This window comes from Acomys russatus, chromosome 5, assembly GCF_903995435.1.
Source record: "Acomys russatus chromosome 5, mAcoRus1.1, whole genome shotgun sequence".
Lineage (NCBI taxonomy): Eukaryota > Metazoa > Chordata > Mammalia > Rodentia > Muridae > Acomys > Acomys russatus.
In genome coordinates this window covers 21,857,103-21,871,397 of record NC_067141.1, presented here as the reverse complement: position 1 = coordinate 21,871,397, position 14,295 = coordinate 21,857,103, and the positions used below count along the sequence as shown (strand labels likewise).

Below are 14,295 nucleotides of genomic sequence, written 5' to 3'. Positions count from 1 at the left end.
TTCTATAAATGCTAGAGCCCCTTAGAGTCAGAGTTGGTGGTTGGTAGTCATTCAGTGGGTTGCTTGTCAAACTTCGCAGTGTCTTCTAAGTGCTTCAAGCTTTACAGTCATGAAAGATACGTGAGCAAAGGGGTTTTGGAGTCCTCTTTCACAGTTAAGGAGAGCCACTGAGGACAGGGGGACAGCAGGGGAGTCCTGCATGGAGACTCTGAAAAGCCATTGTGTGAAGCTATTAAATAAAAGCTGGATTGTGTTGGAAATCCAAGGTGTTAGAAGTTCCAGAGCTGTGCGGTATCTGCCAAGAAGAGCTGCACACAAGAGTAAAACTAGCTAGAAATAAAGATCTCTCTTGCAGAGAGCAAAGCTAGGAAAGTGGAGCCATCTAACAAGCCCTTTGGTATTTAACGTGGCAGTACAGTAACAGAGTTTGCCTTGCTAGGTTTTGGTCTTATGTTGGTTCAGTACTTTCCCATTAGGCCTAAGTCCCTCCCTTTTGGAACTGTAATGTATATTCTGTGCCATTGTACGTTGGAAGTGCATAGTTTGCTTTTTGGTTTTGCGTAGGGTTACAACTAAGAGATTTCCTTCGGCCTCAGAAGAGGCTTGGACTTTGGACATTAAAATGGTGCTGAGAGTGTGAAGACCTTGGAGTTGGACTAACTGCACTTTGCATTATGGTACATATGGCCATGAGCTTATGGGGACAGGGGATGGAAAGTGGTGGTTTGAATGAGAATGTTCCTCCTAGGCTGATGTGTCTGAATACTTGGTCCCCAATTGGTGGAACTGTTTGAAAAGGATTATTAGAAGGAGTGCTCTTCTTGGAGGACGCACATCACTGGAGGAAGGCTTTGAGGTTTCAAATAACTTGTGTGAGTCCCAATGCTGGTTCTCGCTCTGCCTGGTGGTTGTGGATCAAGATGTGATCTCTGAGCTGTTCCTTTATTCTGCCATTATGGACTTAAACCGTCTGAAATTGTAATCCAAATTAAACTCGTTCTTTTATAATTTGTTTTGGTCATGGTGTTTATCACAGCAATAGAAAAGGTGGGATGCTTACAAACAACAGGAGCTTATTTCTTCACAGAAGTCCAAAATAAAGGTGGGAGCCGGGTGGTGGTGGCGCACGCCTTTAATCCCAGCATTCAGGAGGCAGAGGCAGGCGGATCGCTGTGAGTTCGAGGCCAGCCTGGTCTACAAAGTGAGTCTAGGACAGCCAAGGCTACACAGAGAAACCCTGTCTCGAAAAACAAAAACAAAACAAAACAAAATACAGGTGGCATCTGTGTGGGGTTCTTCTGGAGGCTTTGAGGCAGCCGCAGGTGGCTGCTCGGCATGCCTAGCCTTGGATCTGCGTTGCTCCCTTCTGTCCTCTCCTTCACACAGGTCTCTACCTTGTCTCCGTCGGTCCCAAATCTCCTGCTCATCTTCTTATAAGGACACCCTGTCCTCACATCACTGGATTTAGGGTCTACCCTAATCCTTAATCTAAGATTCTTAATTTAATTATATGTGCATAGTTCCTATTGACAAGTAAGGTCACACTAAAAAGTAATAGAAGTTCGGACTTGCACAGTATTTCAACATAATTATCCAATAAGTATTGCCTCTTTGCCTATCGTTGCCACCCAGCCAGCCACTTCCCTTTAGTTTTGGGTTTTAGGCTAGTTTCAGAATACTATGAAGCATTAAAAAAAAATCAGGAGGGCATTAAAAAAAAAAAATCGGGAGGCAGAGGCAGGCGGATCGCAGTAAATTCGAGGCCAGCTTGGTCTACAGTGTGAGTTCCAGGACAGCCAAGGATACACAGAGAAGCTCTCTCTCAAAACAAAACAAACAAACCAACAAACAAAATCCCCTGCAGGCATCTTGAAGTACTAGCTCTTTGCAAAGCCCAAATGCTGTAGCTATAGGACCATATGCCATTCCAGATGGCTGCCCAGCTGCTGACCAGACATCTATGCACCGCAGTCATCATGGCCAAGGTCAGCCAGCCCAGCCTGTGGGACACAAGCAATTTGCTATGCTGGCCCTGGAGCTCTTTCCAGAAGCTTCCTTCTTCCTTTTTTCCTGGAATTGCTTATTCCAGCCCTGAGAGAGGATGTCTCTGTCCATAAAAGTGGGAGGGATCTGCAGCAGGGACTGCTAGGGTGCATCCATCCTTTGGGACTTCTATCCTTTGCACAGGGATGCCTCCAGATCCCAGAGTGGCATGAAACAGATACCCTCCTCCAGGTGACTCAGGCCAAGGCCTTTGGTTAAAACAGCAGAAACAGCTGGGCAGTGGTGATACATGCCTTCAAACCCAGCACTGAGGAGGCAGAGGCAGGTGGATCGCTGTAAGTTTGAGGCCAGCCTGGTCTACAGAGCGAGTTCCAGGACAGGCAAGGCTACCGCAGAGAGACCTGTCTTGAAAAACAAAAACAAAACCAGTAGAACATGAGTCTTCATTGTCAGGCAGGGCCTTATGGTGCTGACTTGGCATATGAGGACTGGCACAGAGCCACTGTCAAGACCAAGATTCCATCATTACCCGACCTGGGATCACTGTTGGGCACACACTTAGGTTGTCCCCATAAACCAGGCTTAGGTTGAAGACCCTTAAATGGCCATGGACATGAGGGTGGTGTGTTCCCAGAACAAGAACAGAAAGGCCACTGGAAGGAGGAACAGCAGCTGCCCCTGGTCCTGTCTACTTTCCAGTGCCAACTTCAGACAGACGGTGGTTCAAGCCAAACAGCCTCAGAACACCAGCCTTGGGTCCCAGGGCTCAGAGTCAGAGCTTGGCCCTCGGCTGGTACATCCCACATTGCTATGGTAGCAAACACTGAGCTGAGAATCTGCCTGAGGTCTGGTTTAGTGCTCTGGCCAGGGGAGTTATACTCAGGTTTACATTAAAGTTAAATTATTAGGATTTGGTTTGCTTGTTTATTTATAGACAGGATCTCATTTAGCCCAAGCTGGCTTTGTTTTTAATAATTTATTTATTTTTATTTTATGTGCACTGTATGTCTGTGGGAATCAGATTTTGGAGTTACAGACAGTTGTGAGCTGTCATGTGGGTGTTGAGAATTGAACCCGGGTCCTCCAGAAGAACAGTCAGTGCTTCTAACCACTGAGTCATCTCTCCAGCCTCCTAGGCTGGCTTTGAACTCACTGAATATTAGATTTCAGTTATGAGCCACCATACTTGCCTTTTTTAAAAAAAGATTTATTGGGGCTGGAGAGGTGGCTCAGTGGTTAAGAGCACTGCCTGTTCTTCCGAAGGACCTGGGTTCAATTCCCAGCACCCACATGGCAACTCACAAATGTCTGTAACTCCAAGATCTGACATCCTCACACCAATGTACATAGATTAAAGTTAAATAAAATATTTTAAAAAATTATTATTTATTATTATGTATACAGAATTCTGCCTGCATGTACATCTGCAGGCCAGAGGAGGGTATCAGATCACATTATAGATGGTTGTGAGCCACCATGTGGGTGCTGGGAATTGAACTCATGACCTCTGGAAGAACAGTCAGTGCTCTTAACCGATGAGCCATCTCTCCAGCCCCATACTTGCCTTTTTACAGTCACTTTTAAAATGCTTTGCATACTATTTTATTCCACTTATAACACAGTTAAATAAGCTTATGCACACACTGCTATATAACCCAGGCTTGCCTTGCACTTGTGGTTATCTTCCTCGTGTCTCTGCCTTCCAAGTATTGATATTATAGAGGCATTCACCACCACATCTGGGCTAAATTTCTAAAATAAAAACTTTTTTTTTTTTTTTTTAGTACTTTGTTTGAATGAACAACAAGATCTCAGGAATCTCAAGAATTTGAAAGAAAAAAAAAAAAAGTAACTCCTTGGGCCAAGGAGTTGGCTCAATGGGTAAAGGCACATGATTAGAAATGAAGACAACTGTGCTGGGCGTGGTGGTGCATGCCTTTAATCCCAGCTGTGAGTTAGAGACCAGCCTGGTCTACAAAGTGAGTACAGGACAGCCAAGGCTACACAGAGAAAGCCTGTCTCGAAAAACAAAGAAACAAACAAACAAAACAAAAGAAAGAAAAAGAAACACAACAACCTGAGCTTGACCCCCAGAGACTACATGAGGGATGTTCTCTGACTTCCACACACCTCCTGCTTTTGCTTCACACACACACACACACACACACACCAAATAATAAGTAAATAGGGTATCTTTTCAAATAAATAAATGCAGTAAATCTAAAGCTACCTTTAAAATTCCAGAAATATAAAAAGTGGAATGGGGGGGGGGGGCTGGAGAGATGGCTCAGAGGTTAATAGCACTATCTGCTCTTCCAGAGGTCCTGAGTTCAATTCCCAGCAACCACATGCTGGCTTACAACCATCTATAATGTGATATGATGGCCTTTTCTGGCATGCAGGTGTACACATATACATAGTAATAAATAAATAAATAAATAAATAAATTTTTAAAAAGTGGAATGAAGCCAGGCATGGTGGCATATGCCTTTAATCCCAGCACTCGGGAGGCAGAGGCAGGCAGATTGCTGTGAGTTCAAGGCTAGCCTGGTCTACAAAGTGAATCCAGGACAGCCAAGGCTACACAGAGAAACCCTGTCTCAAAAAAAGAAAACCAGCCGGGCGTGGTGGCGCACGCCTTTAATCCCAGCGCTCGGGAGGCAGAGGCAAGCGGATCGCTGTGAGTTCAAGGCCAGCCTGGTCTACAGGATGGCCAAGGCTACACAGTGAAACCCTGTCTCGAAAAACCAAAAAAAAAAAAAAAAAAAACAAACCAAACAAAAACTGGATTGAATTCATTAATACAGGTGTGCTAATGCTTTGATTCTGATTCTCTGAGACTTTTCTATCCATCTTTATTTTCTGTGTGACTAAAAGTCACTTGAAATCAGTTTTGGGCTGGGGATGGAGCTCAGTGGTAGAGTGCTTGCCATGTAAATGTTTGGTCCTAGATTCAATCTCAACACCATGGAGGGAAAAAGAGCCAGTGTTCACCTCAGCACACACCAGAGATCTGGGGCACCTTGGTCCAGTGTGTAGCTGTGGGTAGGGACAGATTATTTTATACTGGCAACTCAACAGGCTCCTGAGCACCTATCCTGTGGAGCCCAGAAGAGGGGCTGGTCTTCAGCTCTTTGTTTCTCTCTCCTTTCTGATTGAATCCTTAGTGGACTGTATAAGTCTTTAGCTCAGAGACTTCTGATATCAATTGGATCCAAATGCCTTCAATGGTTTAAAAGAAGGTTGGTCCCTTTAGTATCGCTGGGACTGTACGGTTTTCAAGACATCCACCTCCCCAGAGCTCTGCCCCACTTGGAGTCACTATTCTGGGCATTTGTTCATAGTAGGGTGCTGAGCTGGATGCCAGGAAAGCAGATGGTGATGCACACATGCCTTAGCATATACACCCCGCCCCTGTAGAAAGACTTGGGGGACAGCTGGCAGAAAATATGGGGAAGAGAAAGGAGGAAACGTGATTAGGAAGGAAGAACACAGACTCTGCTCAGTGAGAAACCTCTGCAGCAGCAGGAATGGGGAAATAGCCGCACTGCAAATCCTGGAACACACCCTTGTGGAGTGGGGCCGAGGGTTTAAGATGGGTGTGGACAGGCCAAATGTGGTTTTCTGCAGGAAACTGCTGGGAACAGCAAGGGATCGGGGTGGGGACTAGTCAGCTTGATGAAAAATAAAAATGCTGGTCACGTGTGCTTTCAACCCACTCGAAGAAGCGTCTGGGCTCCTCTTGCTAAGGCTGAGATGGGGGTGGGGAGAGTGTTTTCTGCCTCTGTGGGTTCTAGCTCCTACGATTTCCAAGGCCAAAATGAGGACAGAAACAGCTCTGGGACTCGGACAAGTAGAACGTTCGCCTGTGCAAGGCCACCCGGAGAAGACCGGGTACACTGCGTGGAGCACGGTGTCCCTGCTGGAGACTCTGTAGTGGGCACAGCAGACTTGTGGACAGTGATAACAGAAATGTGGCAGCGGGAATAATGTGGGGAGGGGGTCAAAAGCCCGGCGCACAGAGTTCATAAAGTAGAGACTGTCTGACACACCTGGAACTGACTGCGCGTGTGGTGACCCGCACCACCCAGACTTAGCAGGGACGGTCGCGTATGTGGACATGATGTAGACTTCAGCGTGGGCGCTAAGGCAACCAGCCAGCACGCCTGGAGTAGGGGACGCTCAATAGCACCACCAGGATCCCTGCGAGGATCTCGGGATCTGATTCCATGATTCTGCTGCACGCCAGGCTCTGAACAATAAGGAGACTGGCTGCAGGAACAGAAACAGCACCCACGATCACGCAGTACCCAATCCGCGCGCGCTGTCTCCACCCAACTGCGGTGTCCCAACTCTCTCTAAACCCTTCTCCCCCTATTACGCAGCTACGAGGCTCCTCCTTTAATCCCGCCCCCAACCGGCTTGGTCCCGCCCCATCCCAGCGTGCCGTGCGCATGACATTTAGGAAGCTGGCGTGGCGCAGCGATAGCGTGTGGTGGTCTGTGGGCGGGACTTCCGGTCCTCTGAATCGCCTTCCGGCCGTGCTTGATGGGTCTAGCCGCTCTCCTGACATGAAGGTGAGCCCGGCAGCGGCGGCGATGCTTGCTCCTTCTTGGACTGCTTCAGCTTCCGCGTCATGATGCGGAAACGTGGAGCAGCGAGGCTCTCCCCGGACAGAGCGGGCAGAGTGTGAGCGGGAAGGAGAGCGCGCGGACGAGAGCGAATGTGGGAGAGAGGCATGTGAGGGCGAGGAAGTGTGTGAGAAGGAGAGGAGGAGAACGGTTGTGTCAGTGTGAGAAGGAGCTAGGGTGAGAATAGACAAAGTGGGGATCGTTGTGAGAATTGAGCAGATGTGACTGTGAGCTCGTGTGAGTCCGGCAGATGCTCAGTGTGAGCTAGTGAGAATAAGCCGACGTGACAGTGTGAGCTAGTGTGGGACTGAGTAGATGTGAGAAAGCCGGTGTGTCGGTGTGAGAGTAATCGAGTGTGAGAGAGAGCGCGGATGAGGGTGAGAGGGAGTGTGAGGGCCAGAACGTGTGAGAGTATGTGTGAGAATGAGTGTGGAGATGAGTTTATTAGGGCGACAAAGCGAGGGAGGATGAGTGTGAGAGGGTAAGGGCAGCTGTGTTAGTGTGAGCAAGGGTGAGAGGAGTGTCGGGATGAGAGCAGTGTGGGAGAGAAGATGACATCGTTTTGTAGGGTGTGAAGGCAAGGGTGTTAATGCGAGGGGGCTTCCGAGCAAACAGTAATGTGAGAGTATGAGAGAGCACAAGTCACTGCATAAAATCAAGAGAGCCAGAAGTGAGGCACATGACTCTAACCCTAGCACTTGGGAGGCAAGGGCAGGCAGATGGATCTGTGGGAGTTATAGGCCACCCTGGTCTGTATAATGAGTTTCAGGACAGCTAGGGCTACATAGCAAGACCCTTTCTCAAAAAAAAAAAGGAGTTGGTGCAGGCTGGAGAGATGGCTCAGAGGCTACGAGCACTGGCTATTCTTCCAAAGGTCCTGAGTTCAACTCCCAGCAACCAGTTGGTGGCTCACAGCCATCTATGATGAGAGCTGGTGCCCTCTTCTGGCCTTCAGGAGTACATGCAGGCAAAAAAAATCCCGCTGTTTACTATATAAATTAATAAATCTTAAAAAAAAAAAAAGAGTTGGGGGAAGGGGCCAGAAAACAGCAGGAAGCATGTGACCACCAACACAGTAATGACTGTGGGTGCACATGTATGTGGAGAAACATGGATGAGTGATGTATAAAGGAGTAGAGACAAGAGCCAGAATGTGAGATAATGAAGTAAGATTTCAAGATGTGTGAGTTAGCGTGCCTACCTTGTGGAGTCACAAGTGGAAGATGCTACGAGTGTGCCAGCAAGTCAGTGGGGCCAGAGTGGCTGTCGGGCATAGAGAACGGGCCGGGTGTGGCAGAATGGTAGCTGGCGTGCCCAGCCTGAGGTAGGAGCGTAGACAGCTAGTTGTGTGGGTTCCTTCAAGTTTGCTGGGTATGTGAGGCTAGGCCTTGCTCTCGGCACAGCCTCAAACCTTGAACACTCTGTGCTGGAAAAATTCCAAAGGACTTTCCACGGGTCTCCATAGACTGGAGCGCAGAGAGGCCAAGAGACTGTGCTGGTGACAGAACTGGAACTTGGGCCATCCTATAGCAGTCCTGTTTGTATTGCATTGTGCAGTTGGGCACGGGATGGTAGCCACATGCCCGAAGGCTTGGTGGGCTGCCCCCTAGGTTGGTCTCCTCATCTGAAATTGGCAATAACATTGATGTCTGCCTGGGTCCTGGGCTGTGGAACGGCCTTGTGCATACTTCACCAGGTTTGGCATGCAACGTGTGGTCAATAAATGTCACCTGGGGTTGTGATCATCCCGCTTCTTACGTCACCTTCATTTCCAACCATACAGTCACCCACCTCCTCATATGAACGGTTCGCTCCAAAATTCGTTCTCAAAAGTGAAAAATCTCAGAAGTGAAAATGTAGGATGACCACCATACTTGCTCTACGAGCAGTGGATCTATTAAGAGAACTCTGAGGGCTGAAAGTGTGGCCCAGTGTTTGCTGAGTATGGGTGGAGCCATGGGTTCACTTCCTGGCACTACAAAACTAATAACAGGCAGTGGTAGTAACAGATACTCGTCCCTCAAATCCTGCAATACCAAAGCAGGATATCAGTCTGGGGGCCAAAGGCCATTTTTTCTCTTTTTTGGTTTTTCAAGACAGGCTTTCTCTGTGTAGCCTTGACTGTACTGGACTGGTTTTGTAGACCAGGCTGGCCTCGAACTCACATCGAACTCACATTGTGCCACCGCACCTGGCTTGATCTTGAACTCTTCATCTTTCTGGTTCCACCTTCCTAGTACTGTCAAAAGCTAGTAATTTCCTTTTTGTTGTTGTTGGGGTTTTTGTTTGTTCGTTTTTGTTTTTTGGGGTTTTTTTGTTGTTGTTGGAGACAGGGTCTCTCTGTGTTAGCCTTGGCTGTCCTTGCTTTGTAGACCAGGCTGGCCTGGAACTCACTGCGATCACCTGCCTCTGCCTCCTGAGTGTTGGGATTAAAGGCATGCCCTGCTCCCCCCCCCCCTTCGGTTTCTAGACAGGGTTTCTCTGTGTAGTCTTGACTGTCCTGGACTCACTTTGTAGGCCATGCTGGCCTCGAACTCACAGCACTCCCCTTGCCTGTGCCTCTGCCTCCCTCTGCTGGAACTAAAGGCATGCATCACCATCACCTGGCTGTCTTTTTAATTTTTAAAATATGATTTATTTATTTTTATTCTATGCGCATTGGCATTTTGCTTGCATGTATATGTGTGTGAGGATGTCATCTTCTGATCTGGAGCTACAGATAGTGTGAACTGCCATGTGGATGCTGGGAGTTGAACTCGTGTCCTCTGGAAGAGTAGCCAGTGGTCTTAATTGCTGAGCTCTCTCTCCAGCTCTCCCTACTCTTACCCCCTTTTAATGATCTCACCAACTTAAATTTTTATGTGTGTGTGGGTTTTGCCTGCACTTATGTCTGTGTGCTGTGTGCATGCAGTGTTCACAGAGGCCAGAAGAGGGCGATGAGCTCTCATCTCTCCAGCCCCCCTAAAGCTAGTTCTTTTCTTTCTTTCTTTGTTGTTGTTGTTGTTGTTGTTGTTGTTGTTGTTTTTTCGAGACAGGGTTTCTCTGTGTAGCCTTGGCTGCCTAGACTCGATTTTGTAGACCAGCTGGCCTCGAACCCACAGCGATCCACCCGCCTCTGCCTCCCAAGTGCTGGGATTAAAGGCGTGCGCCACCCCGCCTGGCCTAAAGCTAGTTATTTTATTTTATTTTATTTTATTTTATTTTATTTTATTTTATTTAAAGAGAACTAAAATTGACAGTGCATCACAAAGAAGGGTTAACTCTGATTAGCTTCTTTAACTCTGCACATGCACACAGTTTGCATTTGCACACATTAATGCGTTTTTTGTTTTTTGTTTTTTTTTAAGCACCTGACATTTCTTGCTTTAAGTCTGCTTCAGAAACATTTAAAGGCTTCTGCCGTGACTCTGTCAGCCTCGCTAAGACAGTCTTTCCAGTGCAATGGGATTTATAGTCCCAGAGTTAGAAGGACCATAGCATATTCTCCATTGTTAGCTCTGTATGAAGCGGGAGCCAAGACTCAAGTAGGCCAAAGGCACACTGTGTGCAGACAGGGGCTTCTGCCTAAAGGATGGTTGTTAATGCTTGGGAACGAACACATTTTGATGTGAGACGCTAGGAGTCTGGTATATGAAGAAGATGCTGGAGAGATTACCCTGATGGTCGTCAGAGCAGTGGTCACTGGGAACCACGGAAGGTGCTGTAGCCTGGGCACCCTTCACATCATAACATGTGCCTTACCATGCACACCCTGGTAGTCTAGAAAGTTGGATCTCCTTATTTAGTTATTTTTGAGACTGGGTTTCTCTGTGTAGCTTTAGCTGTCCTGGAACTCGCTCTGTAGACCAGGCTGGCCTTGAACTCACAGCAATCCTCCTGCCTCTGCCTCCCAAGTGCTGGGATTAAAGGCGTGCACCACCACCACCCAGCTTTGGAGATCCATGTTTATGGGCAGCTGGGTACATGGTGGGAGCAGTGTGTTGATTATGGTTTGGTCCTTGCTGCCAGACACAAACTAACTGGCCTACCTTCCTCCGTGTATCCAGATAGGCCCCCACCTTTTAAAAAAGGTTTAATTTTTTTTGAAGTACACATACATATTTGTGTCTGTGTGTGAGGATGTGAGTGCAAGTGTTTATAGGAATCAGAGTGGGGCATCAGATCCCCTGGAACAGGTGATGGGTGGTTGTGAGCACCCGACAAGGGTGCTGGAGGCCTATCTCAGGTCCTCAACAAGAGCAGTGTGTGCTCTTAGTGCATCTTCAGTGCATCCCACCTCCTTTATTTTTGGCAAGTGGATATATGGGCTGGTGGGATGGGTGCCTAGGGTGAGAGACTCATGGATCTCACTCCTCTAAACAACCAGCTTTTAGAGCAACCACTGCCTTTGCTGGAGGCTTCAAGCTTCCAGCAATATTTTATGCAGGGCCTTCTGCATTCTAGAAAAGTGCTGAGTTACTAAACTACATTTCCAGCCCTTCTCCCCTCCCCCTTTTATTTTGAGAAAGGGTCTTGATAAGTAGCCCCGGCTGGCTTAGAGTGCCATTGTCCAAACAGGCTTTAACGTTAGCTAGATTCTTCTACAAGTCCCAAGTAATGGGATTATAGGCCTGGGCCACTGGGCTGGGCTTCTTTGACCCCTTCTTCCTGTGAGTATAAAGTCACGGGACAGGGGATTAGGAGGGGTTAGGCAGAGGGGCTTTAGGCTAGGTGACCAGCTGCAAGTCTAGGCAGTAGACACTAGTAGAGACTCACGATCACCCAGCACCTGGACATACTCTCAGTCCTGGACTCCTTACCTCCTGGTTCTTATTTCTTTCCTTCTGTGACCCAGTTCTTCACTCAAGGGAGGAGAGAAGCCTTGCTTACGTAGGTGCAGAGGTTAGACGTCCCTGGGAGCTCGAGTAGTCACAGTCCCAAACTGACCCAGCAAACTGTGGGCTTTTCTGGGCCACCGGTCCCAACCTTGTACTGTGGTCAGGATTTCAATTTCCCAGGGGCTATGGGCCACAGAATCTAAGCTTGCCAGTTGTGAGGGCAAGGTAGTGAGCTGGGGTAAAGTGAGATACACAAAGTTATTTCCTCTTAATTTTCATCTTGCCATGGGGGGAGGAGCTGGTGGGATGGGAGACTAGGGAGTCATGGCTCTCACCCCTCTAAACAACCAGCTTTTAGAACAATCACTGCCTTTGCTGGAGGCTTCAAGCATCCAGCATTGGCTGGGTGTGGTGGCACATGCCTTTTATCCTAGCACTCAGGAGGCAGAGGCAGAGGCAGGTTGATCCCTGTGAGTTCGAGGTCATCCTGGTCTATAATGCGAAGCCAGGACAGCCAGGGCTACACAGAGAGATCTTGTCTCAAAAACTGCCCATCCCACCTCCAAAAAAGAATCCAGCATTATTTTATATACTCTACAGTTTTTTTCCTTAAGTCCTCAGAGCCTCAAACTCGGGTCTAGACTTTCTTGTGGTCTGCCTGTTCTCTAGTGGAATCTTCCTAGTTTGCCTTACTCAAAGACCATGTGTTAGTCATAACTTTATACAGGTGCCTTGGTGTTCTGGGGTGTCAAAGCCTGGAGCCTTACTGCCACAATCCTAGCTTTCCTCAGGTCACACCAGGAGCAGTGTGTGTGAGAGAGAAAAGTGGCAGCAAAAGGAAGCAGAAGGGAAACAAGCAGTCAGCCCTGGAGGTCATGGGAACGGACAGGCAGGCACTGGGCTGAGCCTGCCTCTAACCTCTCAGCTACTCTTAGTGACTCATACCCTGCCTGGCTGCGTGTCCGGAGCCTCTCGGCCTAGGTTCAGGCATCCTTAGGTGCTCTAGACCAGAGGGGACAGCCGTGTGCTCACCTGTTGGGCAGTAGGCTGGGTCGGCCTCCACAGAACCCTCCTGGGCTTTGTAGGTCTCCTCACTTGGTCTAACAGACTATGTGTTATCAGGGACATGAGACTAGTTGCTGCACTTCTGCGCTCTTTGTCTTGAAGTCCCATTGTGGGAGTGACAGTCCAGCTGGGCCGTGTCCATCCAGCACTTCCTAGGACCTAAAAGTGAATTGTGCAAGTAACGGAAATTCAGTGCAGAACATAGAAGTAAAGAAATGAGCAATGGTTCGCCATCCACTTCTAGTTTTGCTCCTTGCAGCCTTTTATATGTGAGCATATGCACATAAAAACAAGACTGTTAGGCTAAGGTGATGGCACACACCTGGAACCCTGTCACTTGGGAGGCTAAAGCAGCAGGCCCTTGAGTTGGAGGCCAGCTGGGATGTACCTAGGAAGATCCTGTCTCAAACAAACAAAAGCAGACTGTGCTGAGGAAGTGCAGCTCTGTGGTGTTTTGCATCGATCACAGGCACAGGCACCTCCATGCTTGTTTGTTCTGATATCGGAAGTGCTGAGTCCCTAGGCTTGGTTCCTGTGTGTGGGACATCCTTGAAGTGGAACTTGCAAAAGGAAGGAAGTGTAAGGTGGACAGTGTAATATTTATGGCCACATTGTCATTCAAAAAGGCCTTTCCCAGCTGGAATTCCTGCTTAGCCCAAGAGTTGGTTGCTTTCCCAGGAATCATTTTTTTGTAACCCTTCACATACTGTGTGGAGATACCATCTTGTGTCTCATCTGTGCTTGTTTCATTTCTAGGGCTCTAAGTATCTCTGTATTTGAAACTCATTCTTGTTTTTATAGTGGGACCTTGTTTACTGGACTGCCTTTTGTTTATTTGTTTGTCTATTTCTTTACTTATTTAGGGTTAGGGTTTGTTTGTTTGTTTTTCCCGAGACACAATTTCTCTGTATAGCCTTGGCTGTCCGGAACTCACTCTGTAGACCAGGCTGGCCTCAAACTCACGGAGATCTGCCTGCCTCTGCCTCCCGAGTGCTGGGATTACAGGTGTTTGCCACCATGTTTTGAGACAGGGTCTTGCTATGTCGCCTAAACTAGCTATGAACTCCTTGGGTTAAAGCAGGCTTTTTGTTTCACCGTCCTCAGTGGCTAAGACTATAGGCACTTAACAGGGTACCCAGCTGTGAAAGGTGCACATTAAAATTGCAGTCAGTGAGCCGGGCGTGGTGGCGCACACCTTTAATCCCAGCACTCGGGAGGCAGAGGCTGGCGGATCGCTGTGAGTTCGAGGCCAGCCTGGTCTACAGAGTGAGTCCAGGACAGCCAAGGCTACACAGAGAAACCCTGTCTCGAAAAACAAACAAACACAAAAAAAAAAAAAACAAAAAAAACAAAAAATAATTGCAGTCAGTGCTCTTAAACCACTGAGCCATCTCTCCAGCCCAAGTTAAACTTTTTTTTTTTTAAAAGATTTATTTATTATGTTTACAGTGTTCTGCCTGTATGTATGCTTACAGGCCAGAAGAGGGCACCAGATCTCATTACGGATGGTTGTGAGCCAGCATATGGTTGAACTCAGGACCTTTGGAAGAGCAGGCAGTGCTCTTAACCTCTGAGCCATCTCTCCAGCCCCAAGTTAAACATTTTTAAACATTAAACTTTGATGATACTGTCTTTTGTATTCTCTTTCCTTAGCGATATACTTGGAAAAGATTTCTCTGCTCTGGGATTACATGAGTAGTTGTCTATAGTCTATTCAAGTACTTTCTGTGGCTTTGTTATTTCACACTCAAGCCCCACTGCTGCTGAGGTTTCTTTTG

General features: G+C 47.7%; 1 protein-coding gene across 2 annotated transcripts in view; it reads left to right on the top strand.

Moving 5' to 3' along the window:
- Positions 1-6,426: 6,426 nt before the first annotated feature.
- The window catches only part of Chid1 (chitinase domain containing 1), a 34,573-nt gene continuing 26,704 nt past the window's right edge, over positions 6,427-14,295 (top strand). Inside the window, exon 1 of one of the 2 annotated variants that reach the window (XM_051145658.1) lies at positions 6,427-6,581. The gene's annotated coding sequence lies outside the window, so the exon portion shown is untranslated. The other variant, XM_051145659.1, reaches the window with a different exon arrangement.